Source organism: Cherax quadricarinatus, chromosome 69 (genome assembly GCF_038502225.1).
Source record: "Cherax quadricarinatus isolate ZL_2023a chromosome 69, ASM3850222v1, whole genome shotgun sequence".
In the NCBI taxonomy this organism is placed as follows: domain Eukaryota; kingdom Metazoa; phylum Arthropoda; class Malacostraca; order Decapoda; family Parastacidae; genus Cherax; species Cherax quadricarinatus.
Genome location: NC_091360.1, coordinates 10,941,243 through 10,954,742, shown reverse-complemented (window position 1 = coordinate 10,954,742; position 13,500 = coordinate 10,941,243).

Sequence of the window (13,500 nt, the reverse complement as noted above, 5' to 3'; positions counted from 1 at the left end):
ACCAATTATGTAAGTGTATTTATGTAAGTGCGTTTGTACGTGTATGTTTGGGGTTCTGAAATGGACTAATCTACTTCACAATATTCCTTATGGGAACAAATTCGGTCAGTACTGGCACCTGAACATACTTCTGGAGTGAAAAAATATCGTTAACCGGGGGTCCACTGTATATATATATATATATATATATATATATATATATATATATATATATATATATATATATATATATATATATATATATATATATATATGCAATAAGATCACAGTAAACAGGTGATTTTAAAATATGCAAAACAACCACTGTGAAAGAGTAGTGAAATTCCAAGCGCATTCGTGACTACTCACATTGTCAAGGAACTATGACATAGTTCCTTGACAATGTGAGTAGTCACGAAAGCGCTTGGAATTTCACTACTCTTTCACAGTGGTTGTTTTGTATATAAATATATATATATATATATATATATATATATATATATATATATATATATATATATAATTCAACCAGGAAAACCGCTTATTACATGTATGTATATATATATATATATATATATATATATATATATATATATATATATATATATATATATATATATATAATTCAACCAGGAAAACCGCTTATTACATGTATGTATATATATATATATATATATATATATATATATATATATATATATATATATATACATGTAATAAGCGGTTTTCCTGGTTGAATTAAAAATTCGTCTCTCGTCCCTAGTACATGTAGTAGCATATCGCTAGAGGGTCACAGGCAGTCCTCGCCTGATAGGTCTGAATGACCTTCAGGGATAACAACAGTTATTCCTGGCTCTTAATGAAATATATGTCAGGTCCATTTTGGAGCACGCAGCGCCGGTATGGAACCCCGCACATGAGGAAGCATGTTAAGAATACAGAAAGTGCAGTGGTACGCGAGGAGACTATTACTGGAGCTATGGGGTATGAGCTACGAAGAAAGGCTAAAGGAACCAGGGAAAACGTGTTAACATTTTACGAAATACTCAGAGGAATTACTAGGGGAGACAGACTGGCTGTTTGAGCGGCGATAAAAAGGTACACGGTTGCACACATGAAATATAAAGATACACAAGGGTGTGACGGATGTCAGGAAGCATTCTTCAGTCTCTAAATGGTCATAAAGAGGAATGATATAGAATAAGAAGTGGTGGAGATAGACTCCGTACATAGTTTTAAAATCGAGTACGATAAGGCCAAGAAGCTAGGAGAGAGTGAATCTGGCATCGGCAAGTCGAGAAGCGGAATCTGCAACTATACAGTGGCGAGTACATACTTGAGAGATTATACCAATTAATAGAATTTTTTTTGCATTCTCAACAATTGTTTTCCTTATGCTGGGACTCTTTTTACCTTCCTTACAGTAAAAAAAATTAAATACAAAACGCACTGAAATATTGAAAATTCATGAATTCATTGTCGGAATTTATCTTAAGTTTTTGTGATTTTTTCCCCTAGTAGATAACAATGATTGTAATGTTAATATTAATATTTTGGAGAAACAAAATATACTGCTTTTCTTGCAAGAGCAGATTTGTTTTTTGGGAGAGAGAGGAAGACTGTTTAATTATACGAGTGTGTGTGTGTGTGCGTGTGTGTGTGTGTGTGTGTGTGTACACACACACACGTATTTATATATATATATATATATATATATATATATATATATATATATATATATATATATATATATATATATATATATATATGCAAACAATCGCAGACGGGCGATCTGAGCTATGCAAGACAAGCCACGGAGGGGGGGGGAGAATCTTTACCTTAAGTACTTTCACACTTCTCAGTGCATCATCAGGAGCTGTGAAGTGTTGGAAGAGAGCAACCAAAGCAGGAAGAGAGGTCTCAGAGTAGCGTAGTGCGGATGTGTCACCGTCCACAGTTAAGAACATAAGAAAGAAGGAACACTACAGCAGGCCTACTCACCCACGCGGAGCAGGGCCATGTCCATCCCCCCAGATTAGCCCAATGACCCACCCAGTCTGGTCACCTCCACTCAAGGAAGGAGCACGGCACCAGGCCCAGCAGCACTAGCTAGTCAGGTCCAACTCACACCTACCCACACACCCACTCATGTAATTATCTAACCTATTTTTAAAACTACACAACGTTTTAGCCTCAATAACTGTACTCGGGAGTTTGTTCCACTCATCCACAACTCTGTTACCAAACCAGTACTTTCCTATATCCTTCCTGAATCTGAATTTTTCCAACTTGAAACCATTGCTGCGAGTCCTGTCTTGGCTGGAAATTTTCAGCACGCTATTTACATCCCCTTTATTTATTCCTGTTTTCTATTTATACACCTCAATCATATCCCCCCTAATTCTTCGCCTTTCGAGAGAGTGCAGATTCAGCGCCCTCAGCCTATTCTCATAGGGAAGATTTCTGATACATAGGATCATCTTTGCCATCCTCCTCTGTCACCGTTCTGTAATACGGTGACCAGAACTGAGCAGCATATTCTAAATGAGGCCTAACCAAGGATATATAGAGTTGAAGAACAACCTGAGGACTTCTATTATTTATACTTCTACATATGAAGCCAAGAATTCTGTTAGCTTTATTGTGAACACTAATGCGCTGTTGTCTTGTTTTTAGATTACTGCTAACCAGAACTCCTAAATCCTTTTCGCAATCAGTAGTATTAAAACAGAATATTCCGTACCCATGCTAATAACAAGTATAAGGCTTATTTACCTATCCCAATTGATCTTTAAAATCTACATTATTTAGTTTATATGTCGCATGGTTAGTTACCTGTCCAACATTTAGAACTTTGCATTTGTCTATATTAAACTGCATCTGCCACTTCTTCAACCATTGCATCAGTCTATTCAAATCATCCTGGAGTGCTCTAGTGTCCTAATTAGAATGAATTGGACGGCCTATTTTGGTGTCATCACCAAATTTGCCCAACACTGACCCCTGAGGAACACCGCTTGTGACGTGCCCCCATTCGGATTTCTCCCCATTTATGAAAACTCTCTGCTGCCTATTTGTCAGCCATGCCTCTACCCAGGAAAAAATTTCTCCTCCTATTCCGTGTTTCTTCAATAGCCTCTGATGTGGAACTCTATCGAAAGTCTTACTGAAGTCCATATACACAATATCATATTCATTACCATGATCTACCTCCTCAAACACCTTAGTGAAAAAAGTTAGTAAATTCGTAAGACAGGAACGCCCCTTTGTAAAACCGTGTTGAGATTCATTAATCAGTCTGTGCCTATCAAGATGGCTACGAATTGCTTCGGCAATTATTGATTCCATAAATTTTCCCACTATGGAGGTAAGGCTTATTGGTCTATAGTTCGAAGCCAAGGACCTGTCACTTGCCTTGTAAATAGGTATTACATTTGCCATTTTCCACTTATCAGGCAATATGCCAGTTTGTAGTGATATGTTAAAAAGATTAGCCAAAGGTATGCTAAGTTCCTCTTTACATTCCTTTAACACCCTTGCAAACAGTTCATCAGGGCATGGGGATTTGTTAGGTTTTAGTTTCTCTATTTGTCTGAGGACCATGTCACTAGTTACCGCAGTCGTGCATAGTTTATTTTCGTCCTGTGCTACATAATCTATTATATCAGGAATATCGATAGTATTTTCCTGGGTGAAAACTGAGAGGAAGTAGGTATTGAGAATTTCACACATATCCGTATCACTGTCAGTGATCTGACCAGAGTTACTCTTAAGTGGGCCAATCTTGTCCCCAATCTTACTTCTGTATACCTGAAAGAACCCTTTTGGGTTAGTCTTTGAATCCCTTGCGACCTTAGCCTCATAATCCCTTTTTGCTTTTCTTATTCCTTTCTTTATTTCTCTCTTTAATTGAATATATTGATTTCTTAACTGCCCATCCCCTCTTTTGATACGCCTATATATGCCTCTCTCTTGAGCAATGAGATGTTTTAATCTATTGTTCATCCATTTGGGATCATTTTTGTTAGATCTAATTTTCCTACTAGGAACAAAAGTTATCTGGGCAGCTAGAACTATGCTCTGTAAAACGTCATATTGGCAATCAAGATCACCTACCTGACCCTTAGTCAGGACATCCCAATTTAGCCCACTCGGGTAATTTTTTCAGTCCCATGAAGTCGGCCAAGCGAAAATCTGGGACAGAAATTTGATTGCAGTTATCTGGGTAATTCCATGATATATTGAAACTAAGTGATTTGTGATCACTTTCCCCAAGCTCATCATTAATCTCGAGATTATTAATTAGTGAATCTTTGTTGGCAAGAACCAAGTCAAGCAGACTGTTTCCTCTAGTTGGTTCTGTCACAACCTGTTCTAAAAAGCAATCCTGAGCCATATCAAGAAAGTCACTAGACTCAAGATTTCCTGTCATATTGTTCCAATCAATTTGTATAAAGTTAAAATCTCCTATTATGACAACATTTTCATATCTAGATGCCTTATGAATTTCGTCCCATAACAGCTTACTGCGCTCCCTATCAAGGTTTGGTGGCCTATAAATCACACCCAAAATTAATTTGTCACGTCCCTCGAGAAACTGTAGCCAAACAGATTCTTTGTTCGATGTTTCTAATCTTATATCATGTATAAGACAACAATTTAAATTTTCTGTGACATACATCGCCACTCCACCACCCTTTTTGTTGACCATATCAGTGTGGAATAGTTTATAACCCTGTATGTTGCATTCAGAAGGCATTTCTCTAAATTTCAGGTTGAACCAGATCTCTGTTATACCAATAATATCTATATTACCTACACTTGCAAGTAATCTTAGCTCATCTATCTTATTTCTTAGACTCCTACTATTTGTACAGTAAACCTTAAGGGAGTTAATCACTCGTTGCCCTCTACTATCTCTCTTTGTTTGTTGATCAATTGATTTGCCATTACTAGCAACTTGTCTTTTAAACATATCCCTGAGGTATCCCGGTAATAACTGCTGTTTTTAACGCTAATGCTGCAGCCTGATTGTTTCCCACAAACACCCATACCTCTATAATCTATCAGTTTAAATTCCTAGACAAGTCATCAATTACCCTCTCAATCGAACTGGCTAATGCAACCACTCCATCCCCAGAGAGATGAACTCCATCCTTGCATACATATCACGTTTGCCAAAGAACAGGTTCCAGTTATCAATGACTGGGATTGCAAGTTCCTTGCAGTACCTGTCTAGCCAGCAATTTATACCAATTGCCCTAGACATCCATTCATTACCCACTCCCTTTCTAGGCAAGATGCTACATATGACTGGGATCCCTTCCTTAGACTTAACCACTTCTATGGCTGACCTGTACTTATCCAGCAGCTCCTCTCTCCTGCCCTTCCCAATGGCATTACCCCCAGCACTAAGACAGAGAATGGGTTTGTTCCCATTACCTGCCATAATATTATCCAACCTGCTGACTATGTCACCAACACCAGCTCCAGGAAGGCACACTCTCTGTCTGACCTTTCTGTCTCTGTTACAAACTGCAGGATCCATATATCTTACCTGAGAATCTCCTAATATAAAAATATTCTTACCTTGATTAGCAGGGAAATCAGTGGTATCTTCAACCTCACTAACCACTGAAGTACGCTCGTCTTGGAGAACAGAGAATTGATATCCTACCTTCACATCTTCTCTAACTCTCCTCATCTTCCTTAACTGTGAATCACTTGTCACTTAAAGCGGCTGCCACTCTCACTGCTGGTGACCATTTCCTTCTTATCGGCTAAATCCTTCTCACACTCACTCCCAAACTCATTTATGCTAAGCTTCAGCCTCCTATTTTTCTCCTGAAGAAGTAGAACCTCCTTCTTCAACACTTGATCCTTTGATTCTAAAACACTACAAGAAACCATGGTGCTTGGTAACTGCCCGCGCTAACTCCCAAGAGCTTAGGCAGGTATGACCACACGTGACCACAGACCCTTAGACCGTCAGTCTAAGGGTAACCGTGGACGGTGACACATCTGCACTACGCTACTCTGAGACGTCTCCCTGCTTTGGTTGCTCTCTTGCAACATTGCACAGCTGCTGATGATGCACTGAGCAGTATGAAAGTACTTGAGCTAAAGATTTAACCCCCCTCCCCTTGGCTTGTCTTGCATAGTGAAGATCGCCCGTCTGAGACTGCATATATATATATGGCCCCTCATCGTCTCTAGTCTCTACTAGATCACTTTCCATGCTACATTAGTTTTATCATACCTCTTCTTAAATCTATGTATAAATCCTGCCTCAACTACTTCACTTTCCAGCCTATTCCGCTTCCTGACTAGTCTGTGACTATAGAAATACTTCCTAACATCCCTGTGATTCGGCTGAGTCTTCAACTTCTAATTGTGACTCCTTGTTGCTGTGTTCCATCTTTGGAACATCCTGTCTCTGTCCACCTTCTCGATTCCTCTCAGTATTTTGTATGTCGTTATCATATCCCCCTATTTCTCCTATCCTCCAATGTCGTTAGGTCGAGTTCCCTTAACCTCTCCTCGTAGATCATGCCCCTTAGCTACGGGACTAGTCTTGTTGCAAACCTTTGCACTTTCTCTAATTTCCTAACATGCTTGGCCAGGTGTGGGTTCCAAAATGGTGCTGCAAACTCCAATATGGGCCTGACGTATACGGTGTACAGGCTCCTGAACGATTCCTTGTTAAGATGTCAGAATGTGTGTGTGTGTGTGTGTGTGTGTGTGTGTGTGTGTGTGTGTGTATATAAAGGCCTATTAATAATTACCTATTGGTATTCACACTCAAACACTATCGACAAGAGTCTTTAACAACCAGTAACTAACAAAATAGATCAAGTAATTAGTAATAACGTTTTCATATCAGAGAAATTAAGTTATTTAATATTTAATCGTCCAATGTAATTTTATACCCATTGTGCAATAAGCATTCCACTATATGTTGTACATAGTCATTATAACTAAACAAATAAAAATGTAGGTATCGGTTTGGGCGGAAACTGGGTATCTTTATCGACGAAAATTTTGGTACCATCCCATCCCTAATTTCGTAATTCTTTGGATCTTTTCCATTTTATCCACATTTAGATGTGGATACAAGACACACAAAGACAGTTATTGCATACTTCTTCTTTGGCCTATTATATTAAACAGTTATTTTATAGCTCGCCAGTGTAGCCTACGAGTTTCTCACAATATTCTTTACTTGATATTCCAGTGAAATTTCTTTTTATAAATTCTTTATTGTTTTTCTTTCATTACATTACATGGCATTTATCAACGGCAAAGTATCAAACTTTTAATCATGAGTGCTAATTAGTTGCGATTTTTTCCTGCTTACTACTAAAATTAAATTATTTTGACTTAAAATCTATTATTTAAGAGTCAAAGAATCTAATCTCTTAGATTTCATTGTAATTTCATATGATTTTACAAAAATGTGTAATACTCATTCCATTTCTGAAATTTATTCAATTATCATGTAGTGTTTTATCAACATTTACGTTAAGCATTTTTTCCTTCATCATCTTACAGTTTCTATATTTATCTTTCATGGGGAACTCTATTAAAATAGATAAATACAATGTTTTTCTTGGACAAATTCCACGACTCTGTCGCAATTGTTTAATAGATTTCTTATGTATGTGAATTTAACGACCAGAACTCGAATTATTTAGCAGATGGTAAACTTTTTCACTACTATTTTATTAACTTTCCTATAATGCTTTTTTTTTTATTTTAACAACATTGTCAGTAAAACTGGTCTATGGTTCAGAGATGTCTGTTTCTATTTTTTTTATTACATGTGAGCACATTATGTTCTATTTCAGAATTGTCTACCATTTTAACCATCCACATGAAAATTCATGGTGATAGCCCGTCTGGATCTATGGATTATTTCTTGTCAGTATCCATAAGTAATTTCTATATTTTCTCTATACTGTTTCCAGTATCTTTCCTTTAATATATCTTCTGTGTAAACTTACTCTGAAACATTGAATACCTCGCACATTTCCGCCTCAACTTTACTGAACTGGTCGTCATTTATTCTTTGTACTTTGTCTAAACCATTAATTTCATTTTTTTTTTACAAACCCGAGCAAAAGATTTTATTCTTCAATTCTCTTGGCCTTTATTTCTCTTTTTTTCTTTTTATCTAATTCTCTTCTTACTTTTGAGTATTAATTTCCGACCTCCTCAAGTCTGATAAGATTTTAGTTTGGCTAATTTCCTACGCTGGTTCCTGGTCTTTTCTTCATACATCTCCACCAATCTCGACTGAAGAATTAATCATTTCGTTTTATACTCTACCTTGAAATAAATAATAATTTAATTTTTATATATGTTAATGAACTCTTTTTAAAAATTAATTTTATCTCTTGTAATATTTTGCCACGTATAATTTCCCTAGAATTTTATCCAAATGTATCATATTATCTCATAATTATGTTATTCCTGGTTATGTGTTTTTCACTTCTAAGGTCATATTTATCAGAATTTATTACCAAAATATCATGATCGATCTTGTCATGTGGGCTAAAACAAACTGTACCAAGGGTGGGGTTAGAACCCGCGATCAGAGAGTCATAAAACTCCAGACAGATGCGTCGGTCTGGAGTTTTATGACTCTGATCGCGGGTTCTAACCCCGCCCATGGTATGATTTGTTTGGAATCGTGTCATTACGATATCGTGAATCGTGTTGAGGGCTTAAACAGGAAATTTGCTCCTCTGTTCTATGATATGCTAGTTTTAATTTGATGATGCGTTTTTCTACAACGTTGTCATTTTGCTTACACGTTGATGCTTATAAAACCCTTCATTACATTTTGGAATTATATTGACAATTTATTTGCAGTTCCAGCATGAAAAGCTGCCCAGATAATTTCCTCATAGCTAATATCCCCAATTACATCTAATTTTCCATATGACGATAACTCATCTTCAGTATTATGCAAATGATCGTGCAACTGATCATGCAAAACGAGCACTCTCAGGCAACACACTTGAGAACCATCTTAGGAGACAGGTACAAGATACGCTAATCAAAATTTATTATCAACACTCTTCCTGTTTTCTAATTTATTCCTGGTAACTTCAGAGATATTATCAATTCCCTTATTACAGAATGTAATCTCTAAATTATCTTAATAAACTCTTCTTTCTTACACGTATTATAAAACAAAAAAATAATTATCTTCGGTTACTTTTTGTGTTTTGTATCTTTATCACTAAAATTTAAATTTTATTTCCTTTTCCTTCTTTCTGTTATTTATTTTACCTAAATTGCTACTTCATTTCCTCTGCTCACTACAACATCATTGTTGGGACCACCAGCATTATAGGGAAGGTACTGTGTTGGGACCACCAGCATTATAGGGAAGGTACCGTGTTGGGACCACCAGCATTATAGGGAAGGTACTGTGTTGGGACCACCAGCATTATAGGGAAGGTACTCTATTCGGACCACCAGCATTATAGGGAAGGTACTGTGTTGGGACCACCAGCATTATAGGGAAGGTACCGTATTGGGACCACCAGCATTATAGGGAAGGTACTGTGTTGGGACCACCAGCATTATAGGGAAGGTACTGTGTTGGGACCACCAGCATTATAGGGAAGGTACCGTGTTGGGACCACCAGCATTATAGGGAAGGTACCGTGTTGGGACCAACAGCATTATAGGGAAGGTACCGTGTTCGAACCACCAGCATTATAGGGAAGGTACCGTGTTCGAACCACCAGCATTATAGGGAAGGTACCGTGTTCGGACCACAAACATTATAGGGAAGGTACCGTGCTGGGACCACCAGCATTATAGGGAAGGTACCGTGTTCGGGCCACCAACATTAAAGGGAAGGTACCGTGTTGGGACCACCAGCATTATGGGGAACGTACCGTGTTCGGACCACCAGCATTATAGGGAAGGTACCGTGTTGGGACCACCAGCATTATAGGGAAGGTACCGTGTTGGAACCACCAGTATTATAGAGAAGGTACCGTGTTGCGACCACCAGTATTATAGGGAAGGTACCGTGTTGGGACCACCGGCATTATAAGGAATATATCGTGTTGGGACCAACAGCATTATAGGGAAGGTACCGTGTTGGGACCACCAGCATTATAGGGAAGGTACCGTGTTGGGACCACCAGTATTGTAGGGAAGGTACCGTGTTGGGACCACCAGCATTATAGGGAAGGTACCGTGTTGGGACGACCAGTATTATAGGGAAGGTACCTTGTTCAGACCACCAGCATTATAGGGAAGGTTCCTTGCTCAGACCACCAGCATTATAGGGAAGGTACCGTGTTGGGACCACCAGCATTATAGGGAAGGTACCGTGTTGGGACCAACAGCATTATAGGGAAGGTACCGTGTTGGGACCACCAGTATTATAGGGAAGGTACCTTGTTCAGACCACCAGCATTATAGGGAAGGTACCGTGTTGGGACCACCAGCATTATAGGGAAGGTACCTTGTTCAGACGACAAGCATTATAGGGAAGGTTCCTTGTTCAGACCACCAGCATTATAGGGAAGGTACCGTGTTGGGACCACCAGCATTATGGGGAAGGTACCTTGTTCAGACCACCAGCATTATGGGGAAGGTACCTTGTTCAGACCACCAGCATTATGGGGAAGGTAACGTGTTCGAACCACCAGCATTATAGGGAAGGTACCGTGTTCGAACCACCAGCATTATAGGGAAGGTACCGTGTTCGGACCACAAACATTATAGGGAAGGTACCGTGCTGGGACCACCAGCATTATAGGGAAGGTACCGTGTTCGGGCCACCAACATTAAAGGGAAGGTACCGTGTTGGGACCACCAGCATTATGGGGAACGTACCGTGTTCGGACCACCAGCATTATAGGGAAGGTACCGTGTCCGGACCACCAACATTATAGGGAAGGTACCGTGTTCGACACACCAACATTATAGAGAAGGTACCGTGTTCGGACCACCAGCATTGTAGGGAAGGTACCGTATTGGGACCACCAGCATTATAGGGAAGGTACCGTATTGGGACCACCAGCATTATAGGGAAGGTACCGTGTTGGGACCACCAGTATTATAGGGAAGGTACCATGTTCAGACCACCAGCATTATAGGGAAGGTACCGTGTTGTGACCACCAGCATTATAGGGAAGGTACCTTGTTCAGACCACAAGCATTATAGGGAAGGTACCGTGTTGGGACCACCAGCATTATGGGGAAGGTACCTTGCTCAGACCACAAGCATTATGGGGAAGGTACCTTGTTCAGACCACCAGCATTATGGGGAAGGTACCTTGTTCAGACCACCAGCATTATGGGGAAGGTACAGTGTTGGGTCCACAAGCATTATAGGGAAGGTACCTTGTTCGGACCACCAGCATTATGGGGAAGGTACCTTGTTCAGACCACCAGCATTATAGGGAAGGTACCGTGTTGGGACCACCAGCATTATAGGGAAGGTACCTTGTTCAGACCACCAGCATTATAGGGAAGGTTCCTTGTTCAGACCACCAGCATTATGGGGAAGGTACCGTGTTGGGTCCACAAGCCTTATAGGGAAGGTACCGTGTTCGGACCACCAACATTATAGAGAAGGTACCGTGTCTGGACCACCAGCATTGTAGGGAAGGTACCGTATTGGGACCACCAGCATTATAGGGAAGGTACCGTGTTCGGACCACCAGCATTATAGGGAAGGTACCGTATTGGGACCACCAGCATTATAGGGAAGGTACCGTGTTGGGACCACCAGCATTATAGGGAAGGTACCGAGTTGGGACCACCAGCATTATAGGGAAAGTACTCTATTCGGACCACCAGCATTATAGGGAAGGTACCCTATTCGGACCACCAACATTATAGGGAAGGTACCGTGTTCGGTCCACCAGCATTATAGGGAAGGTACCGTGTTCGGACCACCAGCATTATAGGGAAGGTACCGTGTTCGGACCACCAGCATTATAGGGAAGGTACCGTGTTCGGACAACCAGATTAATAGGGAAGGTACCATGTTCGGACCACCAGCATTATAGGGAAGGTACTCTATTCGGACCACCAGCATTATAGGGAAGGTACCGTGTTCGGACCACCAGCATTATAGGGAAGGTACCCTATTCGGACCACCAGCATTATAGGGAAGGTACCGTGTTCGGTCCACCAGCATTATAGGGAAGGTACCGTGTTCGGACCACCAGCATTATAGGGAAGGTACCGTGTTCGGACCACCAGCATTATAGGGAAGGTACCGTGTTCGGACAACCAGATTAATAGGGAAGGTACCATGTTCGGACCACCAGCATTATAGGGAAGGTACCGTGTTCGGACCACCAGCATTATAGTGAATGTACCGTGTTGGGACCACCAGCATTATAGGGAAGGTACCGTGTTGGGACCACCAGCATTATAGGGAAGGTACCGAGTTGGGACCAACAGCATTATAGTGAAGGTACCGTGTTGGGACCAGCATTATAGTGAAGGTACCGTGTTGGGACCACAAGCCTTATAGGGAAGGTACCGTGTTCGGACCACCAGCATTATAGGGAAGGTACCGTGTTGGGACCACCAGTATTATAGGGAAGGTACCGTGTTGGAACCACCAGCATTATAGGGAAGGTACCGTGTTGGGACCACCAGTATTATAGGGAAGGTACCGTGTTGGGACCACCAGTATTATAGGGAAGGTACCGTGTTGGGACCACCAGTATTATAGGGAAGGTACCGTGTTGGAACCACCAGCATTATAGGGAAGGTACCGTGTTGGGACCACCAGTATTATAGGGAAGGAAACGTGTTAGGACCATCAACATTAAAGGGAGTAAAACGTTTAACGATCACCAGCCTTATACAAAGAGAAGAGTTTTTTTGGCCACAAGCATTTTAAGCAAGAAAAGTTCTCGGGACACCTGCATTATTTTCTATTTAATCTCTAAGGTTAAATTTTTATTTTGAAGTGTTCTGATCACCATTTTGTACGAAAACTCCTTTCATTTTTTAATAATAAATTATAAAGAAAGTTTTAAGGTCTTTTTCACTAGTGTTTTTTTTTTCACTCTGAACACTTTATAAGGTGCCTTAATCTAAGGCTCCATTGTGCCTTTTCCTGAAGCTCTAATGTACCTTGTCCTGGGAGTTTAATGTGCCTTGTCCTGGGGCTCTAATGTGCCTTGTCCTGGGAGTTTAATGTGCCTTGTTCTGAGAGTTTAATGTGCCTTGTCCTGGGAGTCTAATATGCCTTGTCCTGGGAGTTTAATGTGCCTTGTCCTGGGAGTCTAATGTGCCTTGTCCTGGAAGTCTAATATGCCTTGTCCTGGGAGTCTAATGTGCCTTGTCCTGGGAGTCTAATATGCCTTGTCCTGGGAGTTTAATGTGCCTTGTCCAGTGGCTTTGATTGGGTGGCTCCTCTGATAGGCTGGCGCAGTTTTCCTACAAATGGAAGATGAGTTTCTTTGTTGGCAAACGCATAGTGTTACATACATGATATTACCTCCTCATTCAGGAGTGTAAATA